The 14,920-nt window shown below is 39.1% G+C and overlaps 1 protein-coding gene across 1 annotated transcript in view; it reads right to left on the bottom strand.

Annotated features, from left to right (window-relative positions):
• Positions 1-6,956, bottom strand: part of bcl9 (BCL9 transcription coactivator) — a 120,715-nt gene extending 113,759 nt beyond the window's left edge. Inside the window, exon 1 of the mRNA XM_058748059.1 lies at positions 6,723-6,956. The gene's annotated coding sequence lies outside the window, so the exon portion shown is untranslated. The remainder of the gene's footprint in view (positions 1-6,722) is intronic.
• Between the last annotated feature and the right edge of the window lie 7,964 nt (positions 6,957-14,920).

Genomic DNA, 14,920 nt, shown 5'->3' on the forward strand with positions numbered 1-14,920 from the left:
GTAATATCCCGGACCTTTGGATTTGAGTGCTTATGTTTGGATGTTCTGGTCTGACTACAGTAACCGGAGCCAAAATGGCTCCAGGTGGAGTGGCCATGACTTGAGCCAAGATGGCAGCCAATGCAGCATGTCTGGCTTGTTGCGGAGGGCCTCTGGTCTTAATGGGGAAGACGCAGACAGTCAAGACAAGGCTTGTTTCTCCTGAAACTGGACCTGAATGACTTCTGCAGTCTCAGAGACAGATGGTGAAGTTATTAAGGAGAAAGAGAGGGGAAGAGAAGGAAAAAGAGAGAGGTATGAACACCAGGGACAAGCTAAGAGTGTTGCCAGCATGTGCCATTCACAGGACGGTTGGTTGGCATACACTAATGAAAACTGGTCCCTCGACATCCAAACCTCTGGAGCATAAACACAGCAGCATATATAGGGATCAGCCACAATGTCACCAGAGAATGTTATCCCCCTCCTCGTCCTCTGTCTCTCCTCATCCTCTTCCCACCATTTCATCTGCCTTCCATCACGACAGAAGCCACAAGCCGCATGGTTGACTGGGCCGGTCAGTGAAAGATTGTACAGTCCAAAGCAAGAAAATTGATCTCCATATCAATTATAGAGCTGCTGGGGTCTTTTTCCTTCCTGGCTGGAGAAGCCTGGAGAAATTGCTTGGCTATAGCCATGGCATATTTTTCACCACTTTGGGCAAAAATCCATGTCGATTACGCAGCCAATCGATGGCCTGCGTCTCTTGCTCAGCGGTGCTGCTAAACGCATCAATGATGAGCCCAGTGTGGGCGGCAGAGCCAGAGAGACAGGGATGGAAAAGAGAGAGGGAGAGAACGAGAGTGAGACGGGCAGGGAGGGAGAAAGACAAGGAGCTAAAGAGGGAAACTGACAGGAAAAGAAAGAGAAAGCGAGAAGGAGTGGGAGATAGACGGGGAGAAAACAAGAGTGAGGCAGAGAGGGAGGGAAATGAGGGTGAGACAATCAAAGAGGGGAAAAATAACAGGAGGAAGAGAGAGAAATAAGGAGATAAAGAGGGAGGGAAGTTGACAGAGGGAAAATGAGAGTGGAATGGGGAAGAAAGGAGAGAGGAGGATACACAGGGAGGGAGGGAATAAGACAGACAGGTAGAGAGGGAGATGAAAGGGAGAAGGAAAGAGAGGAAGAGAGTGAGAGAGACGGGAAATAGGAGTGAGACAAAGAGAGACAATAAGGAAGGTGAGAGACAGGGAGGCGAACTGAGAGTGAGACAGATAGGGAAAGATGAAAGTGAGACAGGCAGAGAAGGAGAACAAGAGTGAGATAGCTGGAAAAGAAAAATTGAGACTGATAGGGAGGAAGGTACACCAGAATGAGATAGACATGAGGAAGAAACACGAGTGAGACAGACAGGAAAGGAAAATAGACAGGGTGAAAAAAAAAGTGAGACAGATAAAGAAGGAATGCAAGAGTGAGACAGAAAGGAAAAATGAGAGTGAGACAGTTGGAGAAGAATAGTAAGGAAAACAGTCAGGGAGGACAAGCATAAGACAGATAGGAAAGGAAAATTAAGAGGGTGAACGAAAGTAAGACAGACAGGTAGGCAAAATGAGAGTGAGACGGTAGGGGTAGGAAAAGAGTGGGAGAAAGAAATTGAGACTGACAGGGAGTAAACGAAAGCAAGAGACAGGAAAGGACAATAGAGAGGGCAAAAGAGAGTAATACAGGCAGAAAGGAAAAATGAGGGTGAGACAGCTGGAAAGGAATAACGGGGAAAGCGAAGGAAAACAAGAATGAGACAGACAGGGAGGAAACAAGCATGAGAGAAAGGAAAGTAAATCGAGAGGGTGAAAGAAAGACAGACAGGGAGGGGAAATGAGAGTGAGACGGTAGGAAAAGAGGGAGAAAAAAATTGGGACTGACAGGGAGGAAATGAAAGCGAGAGACAGACAGAAAAGGACAATAGAGAGGGCAAAAGAGAGTGAGACAGGTCGAGAGGGGAAAATGAGAGTGAGACCGTTGGAAAAGAAAATTGATAGTAACAGTGAAGAAAATAGGCAAGGAAAACTAGAATGAGACAGACCGAGAGGAAACGATAGGGGGGACAAACACGAAAGGAAAATAGAGAGGATGAAAGAAAGTGAGACAGGCAAAGAGGGGAAGAGACCCCAAAAAAGTAGGAAAAGAGAGAGGGAGAAATTGATACAGACAAGGCGGGGAAAGAAAAGGAGAAAGAGTGAGACAGACAGGAATGGCAAATACCGGCAGACAGCAACAGAAACTAGGAAAGAGGCAGAAGAAAATGAGTGAGAACCATTTAAAGAGACAGACACACAGAGAAAGAGAGACTTGATGCTTTCTCTTCCTTAAATCAGTAGTTTGGTTTCACTGTGTGTGTGTGTCGCCTGATGTAATCGGTCGTTGGAGTGTGCGAGCATGTCCTGTGTCACTAGTGGAGCGTAGCGAAAGCTGTGATTTACAGGAGGCTGTGGGGGAAGCTGAGAGAGAGAGAGACAGACAGAACGAATACTCGTTAAAAGTACGAGGATGCTGTGACCAGAGCATCCAAACCACAATAAATGACAGCTCTATTGCCATCTCTCATACTGAGCTCATACACAAATACCCATACGCTCTGAACACCCACGACGTCCATGATAAACATGCACGCTCCCACAATGCATTTCTGCAACTGCTAGTTGTGGTAAAGTGGCCCAATGATGCTACTCAACAGTACTGAAGTGTGTTGTTTTAGCATTTTATTTGACATATATTACATAAGCAAAATATTTTATTATATAACTGATGATTATCACCAAGTTCGGTCCAAAAAAGTGCGAATGCCGCAGCTAGCCGGTGACAGCGCCCAGCTCCGACTGAATTATTTACGTCAGAGTTCTGACACAGTGTTCAGAGCAGATTTGCTCCACTTTACATCGGTGAATGGTCGGTTGTGACATCAGCACTCGACCTGAACCAGACGTTTGGCATTCTGCTAGCGCCTGTCATGCTAATCTGGCTAGCCTCCTCCTAACGTCTGTCACGCTAAGGTAGCCGCCTCCTCTCTCGTTCTCTTCGCTCTCCTCCTCCATGACATGAATACAAATGTGCTTTAAAAAACCCAAGGCATCATCTCTCTGCACCCCACCCCCTCCATCCCCGCATCTTTGTGTGATAGGCACCTCTAAATGAATTTGCAATCATCTCGGCGGCTAGGCACACAAGGCTAGTCCGCACATTTCCACCTATTCAAAAAGATATTAAAGCGGAGGATACATTGGAAGGCGAGAGCGCTCAAAAGAGGGATGCTTTTCAAAAGAGCGATTCAAAATCTTTCTCCTTTTTTACAGCTCGAAAATCCCTGCTGACCGAGATGCGCCTCGTCTCCAAAGAAATAATGAAACAATTATGACCGTGCAGACGCGCATCCCAGAATTAACTAAACTGTCATCTAACTAAATGTGTTTTATGTTTGCTGTGAGTTATTAGCCGTCCCCTTAACACACTCGTAATTTATGCATTGGATATTTGACAACTGTGAAAAATAAATCCATTTATTTCCTTTGGTTCTCTCTGGAGGCACATCCCTCCATACTACTGATCAAATCCCAACCCCTCCCTCCATTTCTTCTCCTCCTCCTTCGGTAGCAGATCTCCAAGGCCTCTTCCTTCCATTATTCAGTCCAAGTCCTGCAATCTTCCTCCCTCATTGGCACACTCTTGGTATTTATTGGAAATACACGTAAATGGATTTATCTAAGGCGGCTTTCAGCGTAGTCATATTTAATTTGACCCAAACAAAAATTGGCTGTGAAGGATAGAAATACAGTCAAACTAAAATCTAAGCTGTTCCAAGTTGGTCTTCCAGCAACTTCATTGGTTTTAGAGGGTTGTTTGACGCTTATTAAACTTGGTTAAGTTCGAAGACCAGATGGCCAACCAGTTAAACCAGATGAACACCAGCTTGGCCAGGCAGGAAGACTAGTTAAACCAGACTAAACCAGTAAAGGTCATACAGAACAGACTTCTATCCCTCACAGCCTTATTTTTATTCACTTCTGTTACAGACTTTAAATGGACAATGGCATTTGATGGCTCTATAACGGTTACGATTATGGTTTGTTTGAAAGGAATTTGACTGAAAATGGCATTTAGAGGCCTTGGTTTTACAGTGTATATTTAAGCAATATTTAATTTTATGCAAACAAACGTAGGCCGTGAGGGATAGAAATACAGATGTTCTGAAACTAAGCTGGTTTACTGGTCTAAGCTGGTCGCCTAGCCTAGTCAGGCTGGTTTTATAGGGTTTTCGGGTGCTTCTTAAATTTGGTTAGGCTAGACTAGATGGTTGACCAGCTAAACCAGATGAACACCAGCTTGGCCAGGCAGGAAGACTAGCTAGACCTGATTAAACCAGTGGATGTCATACTGAATACTGACTTCTATCCCTTACAGCCTTGTTTCCATCCACTTCATGGTTGGAATATTCCATGCCAGACTCTGAATGGAAGATGGCATTTGGTGGCCTTGGTTTTAGGCATATAAGATTATGGTTTGTTTAATAGGAATATTGCTCTAGGGCCAATGAAAGACAAAATGTTGGTCACCTCTGTTTCAAATCATGAAGAAGACAACTGACCCTGTGGTCTTTACCTTTCTCATGCCCTCTGTTACAAACTCTCGCTGCAAAGCACAAAACGAACATACAAACAAAAAAATGGCAGGTCAGTGAAGCTTCCACATCAAAACGGCAGGATACATTTACATTCTCTTATTGGCATGCGTGATGCTTTTAAAACATGATTAATGAGCTTTTGCAAACCACTGTAATTTTTATTCCACTTGACTCTCAGTTTGCGTGTAATTGCTATTAAACTCAGGGGACATATAACCATTATGTTCACATCAAATAAAACACTATTTTCATGTTCCTGTGTTCCATCTCAAACATCATAAAAATCTATTAAACTGTAAATATTTTAACGTGAACTATTCAGTATTACATCATTTATAAAACTGTAGCTATTTATACATACAAGGCCCATTGAAGCCACGGAAAGGATTTAGCATAATTCTAGTGGTCCTCAACTACAGCAATACAACAAGAGCAGTGGTCTTTTCATGGTAAAAATCACTGAAAACCACCTGAACCATGGTAAAACACTGTAACGTGGCCTTGTTTTTTACGTTACATTTATGCATTAAAAAGGCGTTATTATCCCAAGCAAGAAAAACAAAAGCAGTTCATTAAAGAGCCAACAATATTTATAATCCACAATGCCAGATTTATTAGAGAACTAGATTAGGAAGCAAGTTAGATAACAGAAGAAATTAAAATTTAATAAAATAGTGGCAACAACAATACTGTTAAAGAAAAAATGGTTCTGATTGTTCTATAATCTTGGTTTATGGTTACCAAGCAAAATATCAACTTAATATAGAATGTGCATTAATAGAGAATGTTCAACCACAACTGTGCATTTATCAGACTTTTATAGTGGGTTTGAACGTGGCTCATTCAATCAGAATTTAGAATCAAATGTTTATAGCGAGATTTTTATAAGACATGATCTGCATATTTTTGTAAAACTACTGCCATCAATTACTGACCTACATGTCACGAGATTATTCTTAATATGAAACGTTGACCAGAATGTCCTCTGAAATTGGAATTACAGCTAGGGAAACCTGAGTTACCTAGAGTTTCAGTAGTCAGTGGTAGACAATCATGAATTTTTGAAAATACAATTTCAGTATCTTGCAGTTCTGGGCATACACATTACTGTTGCTTCATATTGTACATTTTTACACCGTGAAATGTGCATGAACGGAAGTCCAACTCTTGAACATGACATGCTCAAAATTACAACTTCAGCATTAAGTAGCATCTTCCAATTAAAGACAAGTGAAGGCAGAATAAATCCTGCAACCTATGGAATACAAGCTCATCATGGGAACAGTAGCACTCATAACTATAATAAATAGTTTTGTCTTTTCCACCTCAGCAGCTGGTTTATGCACATCAAACAGCAATGGAAATTGCATGTGTGAGTGACACCGGAGACGATTGGATAACCTTTAGCATGAGAGACAGGCAGAAAGAAAGAGAAAATCACTGCAGGTTTTCGGAACAGCTGGTAGTGTAAAAGCAGTCTGCTACCACCATGGAGGGCACAGACTGAGAAACCCCCCCAGGCAGAATAGAACCGCCCCCCAAACACACACACACGCACACACACACACACTCACGGCTCCAATCATTGCACAATTCACCCGCAACCGAGAGTGACAATCCTGACATACAGAAAGAGAAAAGCTCTTGTTGCTCTGCAGCTATCACACACACAGATGAACCCGCTCCTGAATAACCAGACAATAAGGAGAGGAGAGGAGGTTTACACTGGCATGGAGGGCAACTCATCCAGACTATCCAATGACACATTCCAAACCATCCACTCCCCCATCACCCCCTGCCCTTTCCATACACCCCTAGATCTTTTCAAGGACTAAGAATAACGGAGCGTAATAGTAGTGAACGTTTTTACCCACGCTCACCTAGCCAGGAATAACCACAATAATAACAGCATGCCGTTTGCAGCCCCAACTTCAGCTCCAACTCTGGGTCTACTCATTTTTCGCACACCCACCCCCCTCGAACAAAACAGAGAGATAAAGTAAGAAAAGGTTAAAAAAAAAAAAAAAAGAGTGATCAGGTGCTGAAGAAAAAGATACAGTGTACTCACCCCCTCTCTTTCTCTGTCACTCTATCAGCCCCAGTGTACGAGCGTCTCCTCCTATTTCTCTCGCTTTTCTCCCTTTCTGTGTGCCCTCTCACACACAGCGGCCATACAAAAACACGTTCAGGATCATTTGGGTTTTCATCATTTGTTTCTTCTCTTATTTCTCTCCAGGCTTTTGTACCCCTCCCTTTTGTCCGTGCTGGCCCAAAAAGTGCACACACATCCACACAAAGGGCTGCTCTTCCCTGCAGTCCCTGGTCCCCTTCAGCATCTAGACACTAGGACAACATCAAAGCAACTTGGGGGGAACACTTCAGGGGCCTATTGTCTCCAGTCTGATCGTTTTTTCTCGCCTCCGTCCCCCCCTTCGCTTTTTACGCCACTTGGTACGGTCCAGGCATTCAAGCCAAGCAGCTTTCACACATGCAGGGGAAGCTTGTCTCAGGCAATTGCTGACAAGCTACAAACAAGGCAGCCATCCCCCTTCACTGCACACACACACACTCACACACGCATGTGTGTTAACAACTCGCTTCTCTTGCTGAGACTCAAGCCCTCACTTACCAGTCGCCGTCAAGCCCAACAACGTCATTCAACAACTTGTGTATCTCTATCTTACTATCTCGAAGTGTGAGCTTCAGCTTTAGGGAAGCTACTTTGAAAGTGTCTTGGAAAGCTACAAGAAACCGAAAATTTAAAGTAGTTCAACTACAGTCAAGTTCAACTTTTGGCAAAAAAGCTACACCACATGAAACCACAAAAAAAAAATGGAGCAATATAAAAGAAGGATACTACATAAAGTACATATCAGTAAGGTTATCAGTTAAGTTGACAGCATCAAACAAATATATATTGACTGTGAAGGTCAGGCCATTAATGTATGCAATTAATTAAATGTTATTTATTTATTTTTTATATAATAGAAGATTTATAAAAGAAGATTTCTTAAATTTCATACTATAACTGTTCTGTGTCATTTCTAAAAACTGAAGGTATGGTGCGAAAACATTTTAATTAACCTAGTTAATACATAATACACAATGACTAAACATGAAATAAATAAAACTAAATGGATTAATAAAAAATAAAAAAATTGAACTGGAAACAGTAGTTCTAAACAGCAATATTTATATAACTAACGATGTATTTCCCTAGGAAAAAAGAAGAGAAATGCTCAACTGAGTACTAATTCAAATGAGTCTTTTGAAAGAGCTCAGAACAAACCGACTCACTAAAATGAATCAAACCTCCTATAACGGTACTAAATATAGAGCGAGACAGTCTGGTGTGAGACCGAATGATCGCTGCCTCAATAAATCATCCAAACAACTCCAATCAGGTACACTGCTTCTGGCACATAGAAATTTCTAGTAAATTTCACAATAATTGATTACAAAGAAGTGACATGTAAAATGAAACATGAACTTTTGAAGTAGAAAGACTTAAATAGTACTTTCTTGTAAAACATACTATAATAACCTTTATTTACAACTTTGAAAAATCACTTTTTACAGTGCTTTGTCATGCAACTTGTTGGAAAAACTTGTTTTTGAAAAAGCTGACTAAAAGAACTATAATTGTACATATCTGTGCTTCTAGCTTCACCAAATGGAAAAATAATGACTGTTTTAAACAGGTTTCCACAAATACTCCCCCATCTGCCATTGGTCAATAAAAGGATAGTCCCGCCTCAAACACACACCATTGGCTGAATTAATTATTTCTGCATTTTTTTAAAACTGGCCCTCCATAATATTCTGAAAATATTTTAGAAATGAAAACCGATACACATCACCTTTAAGCTAGTTGCATTGCTAGTTTTACCCAGATACTTTCCAACACTGGTGAGTTTCTACAAGTCATATGAACATACACATCTACGGATTGTTGGGAGGCTTATGGGATACAAGAGCTTTCTCTTTCTTCCATCTCTGTTACTTGTGTAGCTCTCAGGGAGTGAAAAAAAAAACACATGAGAGGGGGACGAGAAAAGTGAGAAGGGAAGGGGGGTAGGGTGGGACGGTATTCGTGCTCTCATCTGGCTTCTATAGCAGTAGGCAGAGAAAGAGAGAAACGGAGGGTCAGGGGCCGCAAAAGGAGAGAGAGAGAGAGAGAGAGGGAGAGAGAGAGAGGAGAAGGGAAAAAAGGGTGATGTGAGGGTGGGGGGAGGAGGAGGATTAAGGAACAATGAATCCCAGACCCCAAACTGAGGGGTAAGAGTTCTCAAGTTGTGGGCCGTTAAAATCATGTCTCAATGTGAAGCCCTTGTTATCATGCTTCGACTCCACACAAACATTTCCAAACATGCTTGTTTTCAGTTCAAGATTCACTAGAGGAGTCTTTGCCAACCTTTTTTGTCTTCTAAACTCCCAGCTCAGCGAGGCTGTACTGAATGTCATGTAGCATAATCATTAATAATGCTTATCCTAATAATTTGCCAATTCAAAACGAAAAAAGAAGAAATAGAAAATGTACTTTTGAATATATGTAAATAAAATCAAGTGCACTCACATGAGATGATAACAGCAGATTTATTTTACATGGAGAGGGTCACCTCATGTCCAGCTAAACATTACTCACTTTATCTCTGTAACCCCTCTTTTATTAGACATTTTTTTCCTCACTGAATAAATTAACAGTGGCTGATCAATACATCCATATGGCTAGATCTGATAAATACTCTGCAAAACATAAACGCAAAAATAAAATCATACAAAAATAAAAAGTAATGTAGTCATTATTATACGGATTCATTTTTTTATCTAATAAATCCAATACTACAGGAACATTGTAAAATAATAAATAAATAAAAATTGAAGTTGTAAATAAAGCAAATATTATTGCAGTATGTTTTAAAAGAAGATACTATTCAGTCTTCATACTTCAACAATTCTACGTTTATTTCAGCGTTCCTTGCCGTTTCTTTGTAATTCATTGTTAAATTCACTAGCAGTTTCTGAGTGAAAATTGTTTTTCTACACTCTCAGAAAAAAAGGTACAAAAGCTGTCACTGTGGCAGTACCTTTTCAAAAGATGAACTTTTGTACCTTTTAGATACCAATATGGGCTTTTAGGTACAAATGTGTACCTTCTGAAGAGGTACCTCCCCAGTGACAGCTTTTGTACCTTTTTTTTTTGTACAAAATTGTTTTTTAAAACAGTCCAAGTGTTATACACACACAATATAAGATTACCTACATTAAATCTCATACACAAAATATTTCCTTAAAAAGAAATCATGATTACTCATTGTTAATTTATTATTTTTCTGTTTAACAAGTTTAAAGAGATGAAAAGAAACAAATGTTTCATCATTTACCATCATGTAATTCCAAACCGGTACGACGCTAAATTTTTTTGTTTTTTCAATGTTATTTGGTTACCAACATTCTTCAAATGTCCTTTGTGTTCTGCAGAAGTAAAAGTCATACAGGTTTAGAATGACGTGGGTGAGTAAATGATGACGGAATTTTCATTTTTGGGTGAACTGTACCTTTAACAAAGCAAAATGAAAATGTTACCCCCTGAAATCTACTTAAATATCCCCTGGGCACACTTAGCCCTGGTTGGGAATCACTGTACCAGAGGACGTGAAAGAGTGAAGAGAAATGAAGGAAGGAAAATAAGCATGGAAGAGGAGGGGTAATAGCTGGGAAGTAGACAGATGTGTCAATCAGACACAATTGTAAGCAGATGGACACAAAGACACCAACAGCCTTCCATGCAGTTTAACCACACTCTTTACCACTGCACCCTTGTATCAAAAGTTCAACAAAAACAAATGAATGAAGGGGAGGAGAGTTACTGAGATTTCATTATCAGGCTACTAATATTGCATTCTTCATCTCATGTGAGCACCTTTCTACTGCATTACTACACAAAAGTAATCCAAAAGTATCCTTTTTACTGATGTCTGTGGATCGAGACATAACAATTGTACTCCACAGCAAGGCTTCTGTCTTTGGTTCAGGACACAGACTGCGAGCTGCAAGCGAAGAGTTAATATTTAAACGGGCTGGTTGCTGGTGTGGAGGACGGCAGGAGGGGGCGGAGCCACAGGACGGGCTTCCATTGAGAATTGAGCTGCCTGTGATTGAGCTGAACTATTGCGGGCTGCGGGGGGAGGGTCTCATTCTCGCATTTACCTTCCTGTGCATGTACTAGTGATGAAAATGTCACATTACACATATTTACTCGTAGTCGTTACTTAATAAATAGCTGTAAATGTGTGAAAACTTCCTCGTTGTGGGTGTAATGTCAAAACAATAGTCGAAAGTAATCCTATCGCCCCTATGATAGTATTCCCAGCATCAATGAATGGTGGTGGATTTATAGGCTGGTATGTGGAAAAATACACTGTAGATTATCATAAAGGACCAGGCTATTAAAAGAAACCTTGGAGGTTTGTAATGAGCGTGTTTACGATTTCAACAATCTCAGCTACCGCAAACGGCAATATCGTCAAAGCAATTAAAGTTGTTTATGAAAAGCAAACTGGCTTTTTGGTTTTGAGCCACAATTCTATCCCATCGAGACTTTGTGCACTGTTCCTGAATCAGTTTCACTACACTTTAAGATGATTCCACACCAAACAGCTGCATTGAAACTGATCTTGAGTCAATCCAAATTGAGCTTTATTGCATAAGTCAATCATAAGCACGTACATTTTCTGTTATTTTCATATTAAAATCTCTTAACCGTTCAGCTTCACTAATGTTCAAAAGTTTTTTTAAAGAAATTAGTACTTTTAATCAGCAAGGATGCATTCAGTTGATCAAAAGTGACAGTATTTGTATTTTGCAATATAAATAATAAGCAGCACAACTGTTTTCAACATTGAGGATTATAAGAAATGTTTTTTTTAAAGCAGCAAATCAGCATATTAAAAGGATTTCTAAAAGAATCGTGTGACACTGAAGACTGATTCAGCTTTGAATCACAGAAATAAACTACATTTTAAAACATTTAAAAATAGATAACAGTTATTTTAAATTGTAATGATATTTCACATTACTGCATTTTTGAGCAAATAAATAAGAGATAATTTTTTCCTAAATCAATGAACACAATTATAAATGTTCTCCAAAAGAAGTCAAAACTATGTTATTCTTCTTAATTTAATGACACACTAACACCCACAAAAAAACAACATTATGTTAATCTTAACGTTAATCTGTAATAAATGATACCAACCGGGCCAGTCATCAGTGTTTAGGGCAAATCTGATTTACTGGACAGAGTAAGCTCAAAATGAGGCAGTTTCTAGCTGTCATTTAGACAATCGAGGCAATTGTATCCAATCACATTCCACTACATTACAGGCCACTGCACATTTGGACAGTGTCCAGACGACGCTGTGAGACCTCATGCTGGCCGGGATGATCGCTAACATGCCATCAGCAGAACTCCACAGCCTGAAGGGGAAATGCAGGAGACGCTGGATGGCTCTGGGTGCGGGACACACATGGGATGGCAGATGCATCAGCAGGCGTTCTCCTGCTCTCTACGATAACATGCTGTTTCATTCTGGATGCTGGGACACCATGTCCAGCACTGAAGTCAAGGGGGGGCAATGCCATGGCATATGTCTACGCATATCAGAGGAGCCTTGGAAAGAACGTGCACTGCTTCAAGGAGATACGAGGCAAGAATATTCGATAATGTTCAAGTATAATTTCAGATACGGAGTGTCTTATTCCCTATTCTTTGTCTCCTTACAAAACTAAAACTATACAAAATTATTTTCTATTCAAATATGTAAACACTCTTAAAAGATGTCATGCAATGTATCTTTTTTACTTGTTTTAAGCATGAATCTGAACTAAATTGAGCGAAGTTTAAAACAAGTTGTGCTGGGCAACGATTAATCGTGATTAATCGCATCCAAAATAAAAGTTTTTGTGTACATAATATATGTGTGTGTGTACTGCGTATATTGATTATGTATATATAAATACACACACATGCATGTACATATTTAAGAAAAACATGTTATGTTCATATATTAAACATATTTATATATATATAATATGAATGCAAATATATACATGTAAATATTTTCAAAATATATACTGTATGTGTGTCTTATATATATATATATATATATATATATATATACACACATAATAAATTTACACAGTACACACATGCATTATACATAGAAAAAACTTTTATTTTGGATGCGATTAATCGCGATTAATTGTTACCCGGCACAAAAAAAATAGCAAATGGGGTAAGAAAAATACAAGTTTTATCGCAACATCTTACAAAATATAACTTATCAAAAAGAAAAAAAAAGTATCTTGTTTAATGATGTTTAGACAAAAATACTGATTAAGTGCAGTTGATTTTTGATTTAGTGTTTCCTGCACTCATCCTCAAAACCTAGTTTAAACTCTTCAAGGGTAAATTGACTACAAGATGTTTCAGATATTTGAAAGAGCTGAAGCCATTTCCAACTCATTGTATCCTAGATGTGAGATGATGTAATGATCCTTAGTGCTCATATTGGACCAGCTTGACCTTCTTTTGACAGAAATCTTGCATCAAAGAGCAACTTTTACCATCTCAAATTTTCCATCTATTAAGGTAGTTGAATTTTGTCTGGATGAAGCAATAATAGCTCTCGTTCTGGACTGCCGTCACAGAATTACTGTAGATCAGGGGCTGTATTGCAGATACTTCCTATCTTAAGTTAAGATCTGACAAGTTCTAACTCAAATCGCCATGGTAACTGAACAGATAAGATAGGATTTTACAGTTAACATGATTCTTTAATACGGCCCCAGAGGACAAAGTTTCTAGTTTTATACCACCTTGACTTGTGGTGTCAGATATGGGAGACTTGTTACACAGAGAAGTTGTCAGAAGGGATATATCTCAGTATATAGGGACAAAAGTGCAATTTCATGCTAAAACACAAATATCTGAACAGAATCTGATCCAGTCTGTTGGCTAGAATAACACCTTATACACCACTGTTCAAAAAATTGGGGTCAGATCTTTTCATGTTTTTGAAAGAAGAATCTTATGCTCACTGAAGCAGCATTCGTTTGATTAAAAATATAGTAAAACCCGTAATACTGTGAAATTTTATTACAGTTTCAAATAATTGCTTTCTATTTTAATGTATTTTGAAATGCAATCTATTCCTGTGATGCAAAGCTGAAATTTCAGCATCATTACTCCAGTCTTCAGTGTCACATGATCCTTCAGAAATCATTCTTGTATGCTAATCTGCTGCTCAAAAAACATTCTTTATTATTATCAACGTTGAAAACAGTTGTGCTGCTTATTTATTTTTTTGGAAACAGTGATAAATTTTTCCAGGATTCTTTGATGAATAGAAGGTTCAAAAGAACAGCATTTATTTGAAATATTGCCACTTTTGATCAATTTAATGCATCCTTGCTGAATAAAAGTGTTGATTTTTCTTTTTGGCTGTTTCATGAATTGTCTTCGAGTTTTATAATATATATATATATATATATATATATATATATATATATATATATATATATATATATATATATATATATATTTCTATACATATATAATAAGGCTGTTAAAGGGACATTCTATTGTGACAACTAGCCCCAGCCTCTCACTTGCTCTCTCTATCTATCTCTCCACTGGTTTTTCAAGTTGAGACATGAGCAGATCAGAAACACTGAGCCAGATATGAGACGGGAGGCAAATATGTGGCCCGTTTTGTCCTCATTACGACTTCAGAGCTGTGACGTGACCGTACGGCAAAAATTCAATCATGTTCTCACTCCCTAGTGATGCTGCTAGTGCTTAAGGGGACCAGGAAGGGCACAAAAACGTTCCCTAACGCAGCCCTACGTGTTATTTAAACATTATATAAAGGCTACAGAAGTGTAATCACTTGATGGCATCTAAAGGAGGAGGAAAATGATGCTCGGGTTTGGAAAGAATTAACACTGTCCTAAAGGAGCTGCTCACTATCATCAGTACTGATACAGTCTCTTATGAATAAATTATTTAATAACTGCACACTGATTCTTGTGGTTCTGTTGCTTTTTGTTGCTTTGGTACCCTAATTTGACCATAATTTAAATAATTAATGTTTTCTTGTATTATCCAGACAGAGCATGCATATTCTTGTGCATTTTGCTTCATTAGCTGAAATATGTAAGATAAAACTGTTTGATAGCTGTACTGAAGACTGAGCGTCCCCT

The sequence above is a fragment of the Onychostoma macrolepis genome, chromosome 01 (genome assembly GCF_012432095.1).
Source record: "Onychostoma macrolepis isolate SWU-2019 chromosome 01, ASM1243209v1, whole genome shotgun sequence".
Taxonomy (NCBI): domain Eukaryota; kingdom Metazoa; phylum Chordata; class Actinopteri; order Cypriniformes; family Cyprinidae; genus Onychostoma; species Onychostoma macrolepis.